Below are 16,167 nucleotides of genomic sequence, written 5' to 3'. Positions count from 1 at the left end.
AGTATACATATCAGCGTCAAAGAACAACAAAAACAAACGAACGGAATAACGCTAGCGCTAGAACGCCAACCTATAAGAGCTTAGGTAAGCAATTCAAATTGGGATTGCTAGTATTTAGAAGTTAATGCGTCTGAGAAGTGAAAATATCTACGATATAGCTTCGCTCCAATAAATCTTGCCCTGTTCATGATTCCCATATTTTACTCGCGCTTCATTTGCCACTGAAAGGAGTCAATGTGAGGTTACAAATTTACAACTTAAGCATTTAACATGTTCATGAGAAAGATCCCATTGACAATAGGAACATCACTGTAATAACAGCTAAAGCACGTTCAGCGAACGTTGGTGCGGTAATACGACGCAGTAAGCAAAACACGCTGCAAGGGGAGCGGAACGGAAGGCTTTGAGCAATGCGACACGCTTCTTGGGGGCAATAAAATCTCACCTTCACCGCTCAATTAAAACATGCAGCGATACGCCGCTCATGCAGACGTGTATCCGTAAAACAAGCCACCACTTTTGCGACGTGCCTGGGAGGCCGAGCCGAGCCGCCGAGCTGTGACGCAGCATTGTCCCATCGTCCGGAAATGCGCACATGCACCGGCAATCAGTTTCTCATCGAGCACAGACAGTCTTCGCCTTGCAGTAAAGCTCTACCAAAACCAGCAGAATGAAATACTGACAGTTTGTTACAGATAACCCACTCTGTACGCAGCACGCAACGATAAACGTTGAACCGGGGCCGACGACGCACCCATTCCGCGGATGAAAAAAGCTTTGGTCTGAACAGTGTGAACCATATCTGAGCGTGTGAGCTTTGGGCAACTACGGCCGAGAGAGGCCGTTAGAAACAAGTTAAAATATTAGTAAAAATGTGACACGTTTTTTCTTGCGCAAGAAACAAAAACTGCATTCATTCCTGAGCGCGAATATTATGTTTACTTTCTAGTTCTTTGGAGTTCTGGCAGATCTTATTTTCTGTGCGTTAGTAATTTGCCTCACAGTTCGCAGGAGCCCTCATCATCGAGTTGATGCCTCTGACAGTAGGCAGCTGCACGCGTTTTCTTCCGAGTTGCGCGACCAGTTGTACATTGACCTTGGCCGTTCTGGCTTGCTTTGACCTATAGGCCGCGGAAGATCAGGGGCACTTCCGTCCCGTCTAATTCTCCCAAGCGGGGGCGAAAGGAGGAAAGAAAAAGCTGAGAGGACTTCTCCCTCGCGCCTAAATTTATAGCTGCGTGGCTTGCTTCGTCGCGTGAACCGCTGCAACCGTTACGACTCCGCTCGTTTTGAATTAGAACTGTCGTCTGCGTCGGTCGTCTGCGTAGCCTAGCGCTGTGAATTCTCTGCGTGTTGGCTTATCGGCCAAAGTCGCGATTTTTCGTCGCGGTTCTTTTACTCTGTGCATCTCATTCCTGCTGGCTCTTCGCCCCTTCGTGAGACGAGAGACTTGTCTGCGTGCACCTCCAGTTCCGTGGACCCATCTCGTCTGCTCATTGTGCTGGCCATTACAGTCGGCGATATCCGCTGTGTTTCGTGTTGTTGAACTTGTTACCTTCATGTACTGTGGGGAGACGTGCGTTTCGAAGAAGACGGTTCTTCCAGGAAGGGTAGTGTAAATTTTTAATCATGCATTTTGGTTATGTATAGCGCAGTGACATGTGATTACTTGCATCAAATACCAACCACTAGGTAACTAGAACGCAGGTATTTGCTCATGTTTCTACATTGCTTTGATGGTATGGAATGCGTAGAATGAATATGTGCATCATTTATTTAATTTCATATCAACTGTACACATGCTGACAGAAGCAGTGCCGGCAAACTGGGTTCTTTTGTAGTGATAAAGCAAGCATGCAAGATTACAATGTTAGCGCAGAACACATAACACTACTGTAAACTGTTAGCTATGTAAAGTGCGCGTGTGTGAGGGATACCTTGTCGCATCTTTTCATTTTCTGTTTCACGTGCAGCTAATAAAAAAGAGAAACGATATCTGCTGTTCTCTGTGCTATTTCTTGCTGCGGTCGGGTACGCTTGCTCGCGAGCGCCTGCGCCCTCGAGAGCGCTATGTTAATGGTTTTTCTTTCCATCACACTGTTCCTGCCGCGAGCCGGTCGCATGGTCGCGCCGCGGCAGAACGATGATGCGGTAGAAAATCCACGGGCAGAGCGTTTTCCCGGGCGCGGGCGCACGCGAGCGCGCGACCCGCGCTGCTTGAAGCAGCCTACCGACACCCCCTTCAGCGCACCGTTTTTTTTTGGACCAGTCCGCTATACGGCCTCCCCCGTCAAGTCCATTTTTTACGCGCCCCCGCCCGCTATAATCCTATAATGGGGAGTTTGGCGCTAGCGTCTGTAATTCGTGGCCGCTGGGAGGTATAGGGAGTTTCACACCCCTGCCTATATTGTTATCGTGCGCCTTTTAACTTTGCGTTCGGTCTTTTACGCCACGTGCAAACTCAGCAGTTATCAATTCTTTCACGCCCACTTTTCGTATATATATATTGTGTCACTCTCTAATAAAAACCAGTTGAAGTCAGCGCTGCGTTGTCGTTCTCTTCCTGTGTCTTTGTTTTGAAGTGCGCTAGTTTGATTTCCAAGATGATTTACCAACTAGCCCGTTCTTCCACCCTTGCAACAAAAAATAGAAATGGTTGCTTTTGCTAAGACAGGGCTATTCGGGAGCAAAACGGAGGCGACCGATCGAAGCATGGGTATTGAAGGGACTGCTTCCTGGCGCACGGAAAAGAGCTGCGTAGATCCTCTACGAAGCCACCGACTCACAGCAAGATCACTTAGCAATAGCGCATCGATGCAGAAAGCTTTCCAGACAAGCTGTAACGTGAGGAGAGCGGCGCCATGAGCTCTCCTAAATTGGCGAGGAAAGTACGGAGTGAAGTGTTTTGCGCTGCATTTTCGCTGTACTTACGAAAGTCTGGAAAAACTTGCAAGGATGGGTGCCACCCAGTCTATTTTGCAGAATACATTCCACTCCGGTCAATCTGAAACAACGCGGCGCGAACAAGCCTCCCGCTTGCTTGTGCCACTGCGCGCCAAAATTGAAAAGGAAAAGAAAAAGCAGAAAAAGCGAAAAAGCACCTGGAGGCGGCGATAAAAAAAAGCGTCTGTGTCCGAGAGTACACGCAAACAAGAAACAAAAATAGGCAATTTATTACGTCACATCCGCCAAAATTTTCGCGCATGCGCAGCTTATTAAGATCGCGCGGTGGCGACCGGCAGGTTTGTAGAAGTATACCTGCTTTTACCGCTCGGTCTGTTGTGCTCGTTGCGCGCAGACGCTGTGCATCTGATGTTCCGTGTGCGTTTCTTCGTGCTTGAGTGACTTACAGAACTCGAAAGTCTTGGGGGCATTTTTCAGCCAGGTGAGCCTTCGATCTGCGTAACAAGGAGCTGCTTGCAAATAGCCAGTGCATATCACGAGGCCTAATAGAATGAAGAATGACGCTTTTGCCGGCGTCGGAGTAAGTTCCGAACAGGTTAAGTTTATTTTCCTCCACAGCCATCAGAAATGCAGTCATCAGGTACGGTCAATATCTCCGCGCTTCCTTCGATCATAACGTTCCCGATCACTGGGGGACAGCGGGTTGTTTCGTCTGCTTTTCGGCCTCTCTGTTCTACCCTCACTTGAATTTGGTGCGTAATATCCAGGATGCGGTCTGTGTATCGGGGCTTTGTGTAGCTCTAGTGAAAACCTCGCATCACTCGCCGCTTGGCACCCGGTTTTTGCCGAAGCTTGTCGCGAGACGCATTCTTTGGCAACCATGACGTACCAAGTGCAACTGGTTCGTAATTTAAGATTTTTAAATTTCTGCATTTTAAGATTTTTTGCATTTTCTGAAATTGAAAAGGACCTGCAGGTGTAGCTTCCGCAGACACCAACCAAGCAGCTGACTCGACAGGCTGCTCATGAGGCTGCTCAATCGCATTTTTGCAGAGCGTTACAGCAGCGATAATTTGTTTACTCCAATTTTATCGCAGTGAAGGAACACAACACAAAAAAAGAAACACTCAAACACACGGATGAACGATGCACTCGCAATTAGTTTTGTTAGAAACAGGGTTTACAAATGCAAAGGTTCTTCACGTGAGTCTGTGCTCTACAGAAAGAACAAACAACCATATGCCAAGGTAACACCAGAAAAACATCTTATCTGCCGAGAAAAGGTTAAATTCCAATGCCTGCATAAAAATTGACTCATCGCTAGTACAGATATCCCCCTTTTTTTTTGTGATAGGCCTCCAGAAGTCCTCGTGTCATTCTGTCCTTGCTCCTGTCTAGAATTCTTGTGTTGTCGAGATACAGTGCACACTTCCTGCATGACTGGCAGTGCCCAACCAAGCGTACACTTTCTTTGTTCCTTAATTCCTTTGGTGCTCCCCAAGCTCATCCTTTTATCTAGTAACGCTGTGGGGGCGGGTTAAGTGGGGATATCGTGCTAGAAAAACTAGCCATCAAGTATATGCAATGCCTGGTGATATTGACGATATCAGAATCGTGCAAGAACGCTAACTCATAAGGGGATACTAAGGACGTGAAAAATTACCGACCAATCAGCTTACTATCCGTTATGTACAAGGTATTTACAGGTAATTGCTAAACGAATGAGGACAGCCTTAAAATTCCATCAATCAAAAGATCAAGCAGTTTTTTCGGAAAGAATACTGTGCTATCGATCACATCTCATACTATCAACCAGGTGATAGAAAAATGCATAAAATCAACCCCTATACATAGCCTTTGTTGATTACGAAAAACATTTGACTCAGTACACTTGCAGTCATGCAGGCATTGCGAAATCATGAAAGTAGTAGAATATATCTGTAGTGGCTGCATAGCAACAACAATTCTGCATAAAGAAAGTAATAAAATTCCCATAAGGAAAGGTGCTAGACACGATCACCTCAGTACTATTCAAGCTTGCATAGAGGAAGTATTCAGAGGATGGAGAATACCTTAGCAATTTGCGATTCGCTGATGACATTGCCTTGGTAAGTAACTCAGCGGATGAACTACAAAGAATGACCGATGACCTAGACAGGAATTGCAGAAAGTTGGGCTTGAAAATCAATATGCAGAAGACTAAGGTAATGTTCAACAGTCTCGGGAAGGAACAGCAGTTCACAGTAGGTAGCGAAAAACCGGAAATGATAGACAAATATGTCTATTTAGGACAGATAGTAACAGCAGATCCAGACCACGAAAGGGAAATAAGATTGGGGAGTGCATTTGGCAAGTACTCACAGATTATGACTAGCAGCTTACCGGTATCGCTCAGGAGGAAAGTATATAACTGTCGCATCTAACCTGTACTCACTTATGGGATTGAAATGCGGAGGCTAGTGAAAAGGTAATGTTAAAACAGCGCTAGAAACACGGACAGATAGCAAGACACATTGCAATCTGTGTTTGTCTTGCTATTTGTTCGTGTTTCTAGCACTGTTTTAATGTAATGTCCAACCAACTCGCCCAATAATCTACTTTGCTAATGAAAAAGGTTGTACTCAAGGCATCCTAGTAATTTAACAGAAGGCTAGATCAAGGAAGGCATCTAAAAAATAACATCAAGCCTTGCTTCTAACCTTAAATACGGGCATTGCTCTATGGGTGCTTCAAGTGCTTCTAGCCTTGGTGTAGGCCTTGTCTTGCGGCTCATAGTTGCAGCTCTCCTTGTTGACAGATTGTACAGATGGCTCCATTCACTCCTGCACCACAGATAGTCTGGCATTTTTTAAATCAGCCATTCATCGCTGACGGTGAAAACATTGACTCCCATTTGCAGGGCTATCCCTCGTACCTGCTGCTCCAAAATATGACTACTTATCAGAAAATTGATGCTGCATGTGCACTTAAACCACTTAAAATACACCTTTTCATATTTTTCGTAGGGTACAGTCTAAATATGATTTTATGAAACCCGGTTAACGAAGCTCCTGATTTAACAAAAATATCCCAGTTCCCTCTCAGAGGCCCATAATTAGATATAATGTAGTACTCAATATAACGAAATTAGTTTTGTGATCGGTCCCAATTTAATGAACCTTTTTCGAAATAATGATGCAGAAAAAGTGTTTATTTTGGTCTGTTTTGAAGAGAATGCCCAAGCATTTTTTGATTGCGAGCCAATGGTAACATAGCGGAGCACCTTTGTCCCACTTTTGAATTGATGACCTGTGATGGATGCCTTTTGTCAGTTTGCTGGAACACACTTTAGCTTAAAAGGAATCATTGCTTACACTCTTTGTAGTCCGTTTGGACTGTTCCTGTTGAGGTAACGACTTTTGTTCTTTCCTTTTAGACATGCTAGTGGTGTCTTGTTACCGTGGTCTGCAATTTCATTCTCGGCCCAGTTACGCCTTGCGAAATGATGCCACAGTGGCTTTCTGGAGGCTATTACACCATATAATCAGATTTATTAAATTGGTGATGCCTCACCCAATTTAACCAAGTTGCTGATTTAACAAAGTAATTTGTGGCTCTCCTCAGCTTCATTGTCATTATTCACGTTTGGTTTTAAACAGCGGTCTCAATTGACAGCCCATTGAATGGTTGCCTTAGTTTTCAAGATATGTGACAGTGTTGGCTTCGGGAGTTCGAATGTCCGGGAGTTAGAACGTCTTCGCAACTACTGTTGTGGACAAACCACTTCAGTCAAGCTCCTCTAGAACTTATAACATTTTTTAAGTGAGAGAACAATGTGCTGCCATTTCTTGACGCTATCCATCATACTTAAACACCAATTGGCTGCGTATGATTAGTGGCAATGAAAAGGATCAGGAGGCCTACGGTTGGCTACAGAATTGCCTTCTCTCAACTCTAGGTGACTGTAAAATGATGGCTGCGTTGTTGCTGCTGCCAGGTTTGATGAGTACTAGTAGATACATGGTGCAAAATGAACAAAGAATGGACAGTGTTGAAATTTGGGCTTGTTGGTTCATGCTTCGGACAAATAGCGCAAAAAGACAAGGTTCTAAGAAGGAGTAGACACAAAAAGAAAAAGGACTAAGAACGAGTAGACACACACAGCGCTATTGCTCCAAAGAATGGACAAGGTGCTACTGTAACTGAAATTTATTGCGTGAACTCTCCTTTTAAACGGGAAACGCATGTGAGCAAAAAAGTGAGCGAAGCGACAAGGCGGCGCGGTGTAAGCCGCTCCGTCGCCTACTGGGGAAGACGCATGCACGCGACAGCGCGAACCGAGCGAAACGGCGACAACGCTCTGTGTAGGTTGTGTGGCTGGCATAGTGGCTTAGTACACCGCAAAACTATTGCCAAATCCAACGACAGTCATAATGATTGCAAGAATTAACATTATTTTGCGACAACATGGCAAAGTAAAATGTATTTACAGCAAACCGTATCGAATGTGTGTGAACTTGCACTGTAATCGGCACGAATAGTCACGTGACCCCTTGGTTCTATTGTCGTTTCGGTTGCGATTAGACGTTCTTTGAATCCTTGGTTATCCACCATTGTTCGTACAAAGCGAAATGTTTACGCGGTAATGCACAATCACAACGCAACGCAGCAAAATAAAGAAAGCGTGCAAAATGAGCGGCAGTGACGTACGCTCACTTCCGGGCGAACGAGCGAAATTTTCTATTTCGGCAGATCCGAGCGACGAGCCAAGCGACACATGCATTTCTTTGCGCGACGCGTGCCGCCGTCGCGTTCACGTGAGTTTTTGCGTGCATGCGATTCAGCCTTTATAGCAAGGCGCAAGTGCGGGATCTGAGAAGAGCACAAAGAAAACAATTAGCCTCACTCTGTGACCATATCTGAATGTATTAAATAGTTAATTAAACCAGTCAATTAAGGTGATGCCAAGGATGTGACGTCACGCAACCTGAATGCTAGCCAAGAAATGGCATAGGAAGGGATTGGCGTGCAATTTAAAAGTACCAAAGGCAGTCAATTAGGGCGATGTCAAGAATGTGACGTCACGAAATCGGAAGTAGAGCCGAAAAAGGGCATAGGAAGGGATTGGCGCGCAATTTGAAAGTACCAAGGACTAAAATGGGCAAACAAGAAGTGAATTAATGTGACGTCACGAAACCAGAAGTAGAGCCGAAAAAGGGCATAGGAAGGGATTGGCATGCAATTTGAAAGTACCAAAGACTAAAATGGGCAAACAAGAAGTGAATTGAGTATTAGAAGCAACCAACAGCAGCATCCATGCTTTCGCATTACTCCAATGCAGATTCTGCAGTGCTCTTTATATTTCCACGCCCTACAATTTTATTGTTCCACGCCCGTGTTTTATGGCTTTTAAGGGCTCATTGTGTGCACGGTTACAATCTACTGTTTTCCGGCATCTTGAGCGCAAGGAAAATAATTCTGCACAAAGTGGTACATAGAGAAACACGAGCGCAAACGCAGACGCGCATGAAGTGGCAGCGATGGCGGCGAACTGAAAACAGAAAGAAGAAAAAAATTATGCGCCAATCATGCCAGCCAATGGGAGACTTGAAACGGAGTGCTTGAAAAGTGCGCCGCATAAGAGCTAATCAGAGACCATAAACTGCCTTTGGAAAACCGGCGCGCGCAGCCAGTCCACTTGAGCGAAGCCATTTTGAGATGGTGATAATTCCGCACAAAGAAAACAGTTTCAAACCAAGCCCAAGATGACGGCAATCGGCCAGCTGCAACGCCCGCAACGCGCGAGAATTTCGAACACATTTCCTCTTTCTTGAGCGCCATTTTGTGGCTGCCGTGACATTTTGACAGTCGATTTCATCGCATTTTCTGACCGAATTGAGCATTAATAGGAATTTGATCAAAATAGCTCCTTGGGCCAGTTGTTTCATACTTAGCACATACAAAGACCAGCGTAAAAAATTGGGACAAAGGAACACAAAACGACAGGACTGGCGCTATCGTCTTGTGTTCCTTTGTCCCCGTTTTTTGTGCTGGTCTTTTTATGTGTTAATAATCTGAGTGCAGGTGCCCGAAAGGATAAACGTTCCGAAAACGAGTTTTTGCTCAGAATCATTTTTTGACCATTTTCGACCGTTCTGAGACTCGCGGCTCCCCTAAACTCTACGGCTGTTATATTTAAGAATTTTCACTACTGCAAGCTTCAACTAACTTTTGGTCTAGGTGATTGCGCATTCATCAACAATCTGAAAGTTTGAAACTTAGACGCAGTTTCTTTTAATGGCAGCGGGTGCCGAATTTTGACCAATCGACTATAGGCGACTATAGGAAGTTTTGCAACTGGTAGTATCAAAGAGCTCTGCTGAGGCTGGCATCAGTGCACTTTTAAGTTTCATTAAATTTTTTGTTTTTACCGGCTATTAACACTAATAGCAGCCTTTTCACTATTTTAAATTGCAGAATATGATCAATAAATAGCTTTGTTGGAAATTATTTGCCTATACTCATTATCATGAGCAGAAACATTTTTGAGCCTCTTCACTCGTCAGGGAAATTGAGCTGAAATTGTCAAGGAAAACTTGGAAAAGTCAGGGATTTTAAAAATAGTGGTTTGCTAGATACCCTGGCCTTCTATTGAGATGGAAAAAATATTAAGATCTGTACAATCTTTTGGCTTAGTAAAGACAGGTTTCACTGTGAAAACACCTTGAAAGTAATGATTAAAAGAATCTGCAATTTTCTGGCTGTCAAGTAACATGGTTTCATTTGTTTTCACTCTATCACTTCCTTTCTCTTACTTAGATGCCTCCAAAATCTGCTAGATTAGTATTTAAATATGAAGGAAGAATACTTTTGTAGTAATGGTTCTTTTCCATCGTTAACTTTTGTGCTTTAATTCTTGAAAGTCGGCAGTAGGAGCTTTGTGTGGCCTACAATGTTGTTTTATTTTGCGTTTCAAGGGTATAATTTCCCGGGTGACCTAGGGATTCCTTCGATATGGTTTTATTTTTTTTTCAGAGGAGCAAAAGTTTCAATAGCAGATAGTATCGATTCTTTAAACCCATCCCACAAAACGTGAATATCATCGCTCTCGTTACTAACTAAAGAAGTTTCTAGGTAGTCAATTATGGCAGTGCCGTCTGCTTGATTGAAGTCTCGAATACGTACAGGTGCTACATTCTCAGAAACCGTTCATAGCTATGAGACCAACAAAGTGTTGCCTTTAATTTTGTTTCTTGTTGTCTCCCATCTTCCACTCTCAGTTTCACAGTTTTAGCCTCGGTTTTAGCCTAGTTTTTAGTTCTTTTCAGCTTATGTCTTTTAGTGGCTTTGTATCTTCATCGTTTTCTACTATTACTATCGGTTCCGCGTCTCATCCCTTTTGGCTGAGTAAGTTTTGCTAGTGTACAGCATTTTGTTGATGCCCTCATTATTGGTAGTATCTTCACTTTCAGGATTTTATTCTTCCGGTTCCCTGTTATCCTTTTATCAGGTTTCAATTGTGTGCAAGCTTGCACACACCGGTGTCCACGCATCGTGTACACGTATCTGTCAACAATTATCTGTTTTTGATCCCGGCTGTGTCATGTGGTAATTGTTTTGAGCGTATAAAAGGCATGCTCGAAGCGTTTTATGAATAAAAGTGGAAGTTCTGCGCTCTGTGTGTGTACGTGTTTTCTGTCTCTGTCCATGTTTTTTTCGCGCAGTTTAATCATGAACGAAAGTCTTCCAGTACTTTCACATACGGCTCGTCTATGCCCTGATTTTGCAATATCCGTATGACTGCAGAGGTTTCTACTGAGTCAAATGCTTTTTTGTTATCAATGAATGGTATATAAGGGCTGGTTATACTCCGAGGATTGTTTTATCACCTGATTGATGGTATGGATATGATCCATAGTAGAGCGCCGTTTGTGAAAATCTGCTTGATCTTTTGCTTGGTTGCAGTATAAGGTTATCCTAATACTATTAGCGATTCTTATGAATTAAGATAATGTTTGCGTTCTTCCATGGTTCCGGTATTGTCGATGACACCAGGCCTTGCGCATGCTGGGTGGCCAGTTTTTCTATCACGATATCCGCCCCCCCCCCCACTTGTCCGTCAACAAATCTTCAGTTACCTGATCCTTTCCAGCTGCTGCTTTCCGGAAACCCTTTTCATAGCTTCTAAAGCTTTCTTAATATCTTCCTTCTTCACTGGCGGAATGTCTGACTGCTTTTCCCTACTGCTAATTTCATTTTTGCCCTGACTACTTTGGCTACCGTACAGATCAGCATAGAACTCCTCTGCTGCTTTGACTATCTTGTCCATATTCGTGATGACATTGCCCACCTTTTCTCTTAGCACATACGTCTGATTTTTGCTTATGCCCAATTTCTTCACCGCTTTAAGGCTTCCCCCATTCTTTACAGCATGCTCAATTTTCTTGATGTTTTACTTCCTTATATTGGCTACTTTATGCTTATTGATTAGCTTTGATATCTCTGCCAGTTCTATCTGGTTTGTTGGGTTGGAAGGTTTCTTTTGCGTTTCTCAATCAAATCTTTCCTCTCCTTACTGGTATCTCCTTAACCATCCTGCCGCCTACTTCTATAGCGCACTATAAAATGATATCTATGAAATTATTGCTCATTGTTTCTAGGATAATGTCGTCATCCATGGTTAGAGCTGAATATTTATTCTGTAGCGAGACTCCCCCCCCCCCGCCACCACTAATTCGTGTATGGATCGAAATCTTTCTTACTGATCTGTTTCTTTCCCTGTTGAGATTTAGTCTAATTCGAGACTTTACCATCCTGTGGTCACTGCATCGCACTACCTGGCTACAGTGGCTACATTGGCGAAACAAAAAACCTAAAAGAAAGAATTCGGCAACACAAGAACGATGTACGAAATTTTTCAAGAGAACGCAACCCCGTAGCCGAACATTCAGAAGATTCCGACCACAGAATAAATTTCGAAGAAACATTCATCCTGGAGACCGAGACCAATTACCGCAAAAGACGCCTCCTCGAGTCATGGCACATACAGTCGACCGCAAATAACATCAACCGGACAATAGGCAACCTCCCTGCTGTATACTTGCAAGGTCTTCGCTCTATCCTGGCCACTTCACAGAAGAAAAGAAAAAAGTCGCCAGCGAGCACACCTGCACCTGCGGCACCCTCACTCGTCTAAACCCCCCTCCTTCCTTCTCATTTCTTTCACACACATCTCACCCCCCTCCCCATTCCTCCCCCCCCCCCCCCACATTCTTCTCCCCCCCCCCCCGACCATTCCTTTACTTATAGCTGCACGCAGCCCCGTGTCATGCACCCCTGAAGAAGGAGCCGAGCCGGCTCCGAAACGTCGGGTTTTATAAAATAAAAGTGTTGGTTGGAGAAATTTCAAGTTTTATTTAGTTACCAACCCAACCAGACAGGCAAATCTGTCGAAATGTTTAGCTTTCAACGCAAACTCAGCGACGTCACCTACGAAGTGACCCTGCAAGGAACTGTTCGCTCATCCCGACAGCAAGCACAATCAGAAGTCGTACATGTTGCCAGGATGAAGCCCTTCTACTCCCGCTAGGTCAAGCTGCATGTGTCTTTTTTTGCTTCCTTTAACTGCTTTACGTGAACGTGGCATCCTCTTTGACCTCGCCACTCGGCATCGGGACGATGCCTTTTCCACCGGGAGGGGCAATGCCGCAATGTTATCTCACTGACGCCGCCATGTGGCGAGCTCGGGAGACTGGCACGTGCTCGTCTTCTTCGCTCTCGGTGCTCGCCCGTCAGTTGGTTCCGTGCCTTCTTTCGCCGGTGCCTTTGCGTAGGTGAAAGTAAATCAGCCTACTCAGTTTTACTGGCTTCTATGACAATATATAGGCAAACAATGTAAAAACATCAAACCCTAAAGCGCATGTGCAGCGGTACCTTCTGGTTCAGGAATTGCACTTCTTTGGATGATAAAGATAAGGATGGCTTGCTTACGCACGACTTTCGTTCAATATCAATGAGAAATGCTTCGAGTATTTCACGCTCCTTCTTATCTGAACTTGAAAAAATGACCCGTGTCTGATTGTATATCTAAGTGAATTGCTAAGTGATTTGTTTTTAGCTAGTTTTGACAGACATATTGAAGCGCACCTTGAAATGATAAGATTCTAAACATATTCAGATATGTCGGCGACTTTTTGGTAGTTGCACAAACTAATCAGGATGATGAAAAGAATGTCCTAGTAGAACGAACTCTGGAAGTGTTTACGCCTTGTGGCCATTTTCTTAACTTCACACATGAGCTCGCTAAAGATAGTTGCCTATAGTTCCTGGGCGTTAGGCTTTTTCTAAGTGATGCACGTGTTTGCTATATGTACCAGCCAAGGTTTAAAAAAGAAATTTTGAATTTTAATTCGGCCCATTCTAAATTAGTTGCGAGGAATCGCCAAGACATGCCTTCGTGCCTCCCTAGACAAATCCTGCTCACACAAGGTGATTAAAAGCCTGCATCAGCAGGCAGGTCGCATGATGAAGGCAGATTTCCTTAGGGAGATCGTGACATCCGTTGCTGAAGGCTTGTTAAAATTGATAAAATCTGGGAAACAGGCAACAACAACTGAGCTGCAAGCTCATGGGTGGGCTAAATGCGTGGCACTGCCATACATTCACCAGCTGATACACCGCCTAAAGGTGGCGGAGAAAGGCAATGTCCGAGTTGTGCTCACTGCACCAGATATACTCGGAAAACTGTGCAAGGCTGTTAATTTTGCCTCAGAGAAGAAAAACGCCATTGCCCAATTAAACATCAAATGCCGTATGTGGCCTGTGGTCTACAGAATTCCCTTGTCATGTAGGAATTGCTACATTGGCCTAACTGGCCGTTGTATCAGTGTTCGGCTAGTGAAGTAGAGGCAGGCAGTCGAGGGAATATCAGGCTCGGGACACTTGGCGGCACATTGTAAACGCTTTGAGTATAATTGTGCTCCGATATACAATCAGGCATGGGTCATTTTTTTAAGTTAAGACCAGAAGGAGCGTGAAATACTCGAAGCATTTCTCATTGATATTGAACGAAAGTCGTGCGTAAGCAAGCCATCCTTATCTTTATCATCCAATGCAATACAAATCCTGAACCAGAAGGTACCGCTGCGCATGCGCTGTAGGGTTTGATGTTTTTACATTGTTTGCCTATATAGTGAATGTGTTGTCTGGAATAAAACCAAGCTGACGTCTAGCGTTCGTGTTGTCCGCTCCTCCTCTGTCCCTGTCTTTAGCGCTAGTTACCATGTGTATGGAATCTTAAGATCACCAACTAGCCCAACTTTCCGCTTTAAATTATTTATATTTATTTACTTAAATTTGAAATCATATTGTGCACATTGTAATTTAAGGGAGAATTTTTTCGTGATAAATGAATTCTTTAAAAGTAATTTTTTTCTGTTTATTGCACTAGTTCTATTTATTCTGTTGTAGTGCCACACCAACGGTCAGTGATTGTCGACGGTGACAAAGACGACGAGCGTATGTCGAAAGGTGCGTGCTACAAAGAAGACGGCAGACAAAGAAGAAGACACAAGAGGCTGACGCGCTAGTTTAACGGTCGGCCGGAACACCGACCTGAGCTTGAACGTACCATTACATTTGGTGGAGGCTGCTCTTCGTTCCCTCCTCTCACGCTGGAGCTTCGCAGCCACACACTCGCTCCGCCATCCGCTATGCCTGAGGCAACAAGCCAGACCGCCACTCCATGCTCGACTGCTCCCACCGCTTCCCCTACCATCCTGTGCTCTGGTGGGCTTCGCCAGCGTTACCCAGCTTCTTCAGTGGCGCCGACGACTGGGATGTAGATGATTGGCTATGCTCCTACGAACGCGTAAGCGCCTAAAACAAGTGGGACGATACCACCAAGTTAGCCAACATCCTCTTTTACCTGACTGATGTAGCAAATTTATGGTTCCGCAACCACGAACCCGACCTGCTCACCTGGTCGGACTTCAAAACGAGCTTTTCCGAGGTGTTCGGCCGCCCCGCTGTGCGCAAACTGCGCGTCGAACACCTCGAAGCCCGCGCTCAGCATCCTGATGAAACGTTCACCAGCTACATAAAGGACATTGTGGATCTTTGTAAACGTGTCGATCCTTCTATGTCCGAAGCTGACAAGATCATCAAAATTCTGAAGGGAATCTCCGACGATGCTTTTCACATGTTGACGGCCAGAAACCCGCAAACCGTCGTCGAAGTGGTTCAGCTCTGTCAGAGTTACGACGTCCTCAAGAGGCAATGAGCTTCTCTCGTGAACGATCGGTTATTTGTGCCTCCGACAGCATGCAGTCTCACTTCTGAACCACCTTCCCTCCTTCCCGAGATCAAAGCCTTTATCCGGGAGGAAGTGGCTCGCCAACGAGCCACTTCCTCCCGTATAAAGGCCTTGATTTCCGCCAACTTCGTAAAGTTACGCCTGTTTCGAAATTTTTTCTCCGAACTGCCAGCTCACATCGCATTCAACCGCTTGCGGCGTACACAGCTGGAATTGTCATTCAGGGCATTTTGTACGTCGCCAAATTTCTTGTGCTGTCTCTCGAGGGAGCGCGCGCCGCTGGATTCAGTCTGGCCGTGGCGAGGGAAAAGCGCGCAGCGAGCGGTAGACACCCATCCTTCTCCTGTCAGTCAGCGAGACGGACCAATGGACGTCGTTCGCGGTACGTACATCATTACTGTGGCCCGTCGGGCCAGCGCAGGAAACGGGGAAGCTGGCTTCCCAAAGGAGAGCATGAGAGAGCTTTGAATTGTATTTTCGATGCTTTGCGGCGTGCGTGTCACTGTAGCATTTTGCTCTGACTATCTCCGGTAACAGATTGAAACACTGGGCTCCTTTGCTTAAAAGGGCCTTCCCTGGACAGTGGCCCTTTAACAAGGCCGAAAAAAAATGATTCTGTAACTGAAAAGGAGTGCTTGGCTATCATTTGGGCCATTGGGAAGTTTCGCCCATATCTCTACGGTCGTCCCTTTTCTGTTGTCACGGACCATCACGCACTCTGCTGGTTGTCCACCCTTAAAGACCCATGCGGCTGTCTTGCTCGTTGGGCCCTCCGCTTACAAAAGTACGACATTCAGGTCACCTACCGGTCTGGCCGTAAGCATTCTGATGCCGACACCCAGTCTAGATCACCTCTTCAATGCGGCTCTGACTCGACAGCTATCGCCATAGGTGACTCATCTTCACTAGAAATTGCCGACATGTCCAATGAACAAAGGCAAGACCCTTGGATCGCTTCTCTTGTCACGCTT

At 45.1% G+C, this 16,167-nt stretch overlaps 1 protein-coding gene and 1 long non-coding RNA gene across 4 annotated transcripts in view; one reads left to right on the top strand and one right to left on the bottom strand.

Annotated features, from left to right (window-relative positions):
• The window catches only part of LOC146201417 (uncharacterized), a 203,854-nt gene extending 200,798 nt beyond the window's left edge, over positions 1-3,056 (bottom strand). For both annotated transcript variants that reach the window (XR_014705345.1, XR_014705344.1), the window contains exon 1: positions 2,932-3,056. This is a non-coding gene — a long non-coding RNA (uncharacterized LOC146201417). The remainder of the gene's footprint in view (positions 1-2,931) is intronic.
• Positions 3,057-3,209: 153 nt separating this feature from the next.
• Positions 3,210-16,167, top strand: part of Bap60 (Brahma-associated protein 60) — a 149,910-nt gene continuing 136,952 nt past the window's right edge. For both annotated transcript variants that reach the window (XM_084595830.1, XM_084595829.1), the window contains exon 1: positions 3,210-3,385. The gene's annotated coding sequence lies outside the window, so the exon portion shown is untranslated. The remainder of the gene's footprint in view (positions 3,386-16,167) is intronic.

The sequence above is a fragment of the Amblyomma maculatum genome, chromosome 2, assembly GCF_055883805.1.
Source record: "Amblyomma maculatum isolate TAMU_Amacu chromosome 2, ASM5588380v1, whole genome shotgun sequence".
NCBI classification, from domain to species: domain Eukaryota; kingdom Metazoa; phylum Arthropoda; class Arachnida; order Ixodida; family Ixodidae; genus Amblyomma; species Amblyomma maculatum.
This window is presented reverse-complemented; position numbering and strand designations above follow the sequence as displayed.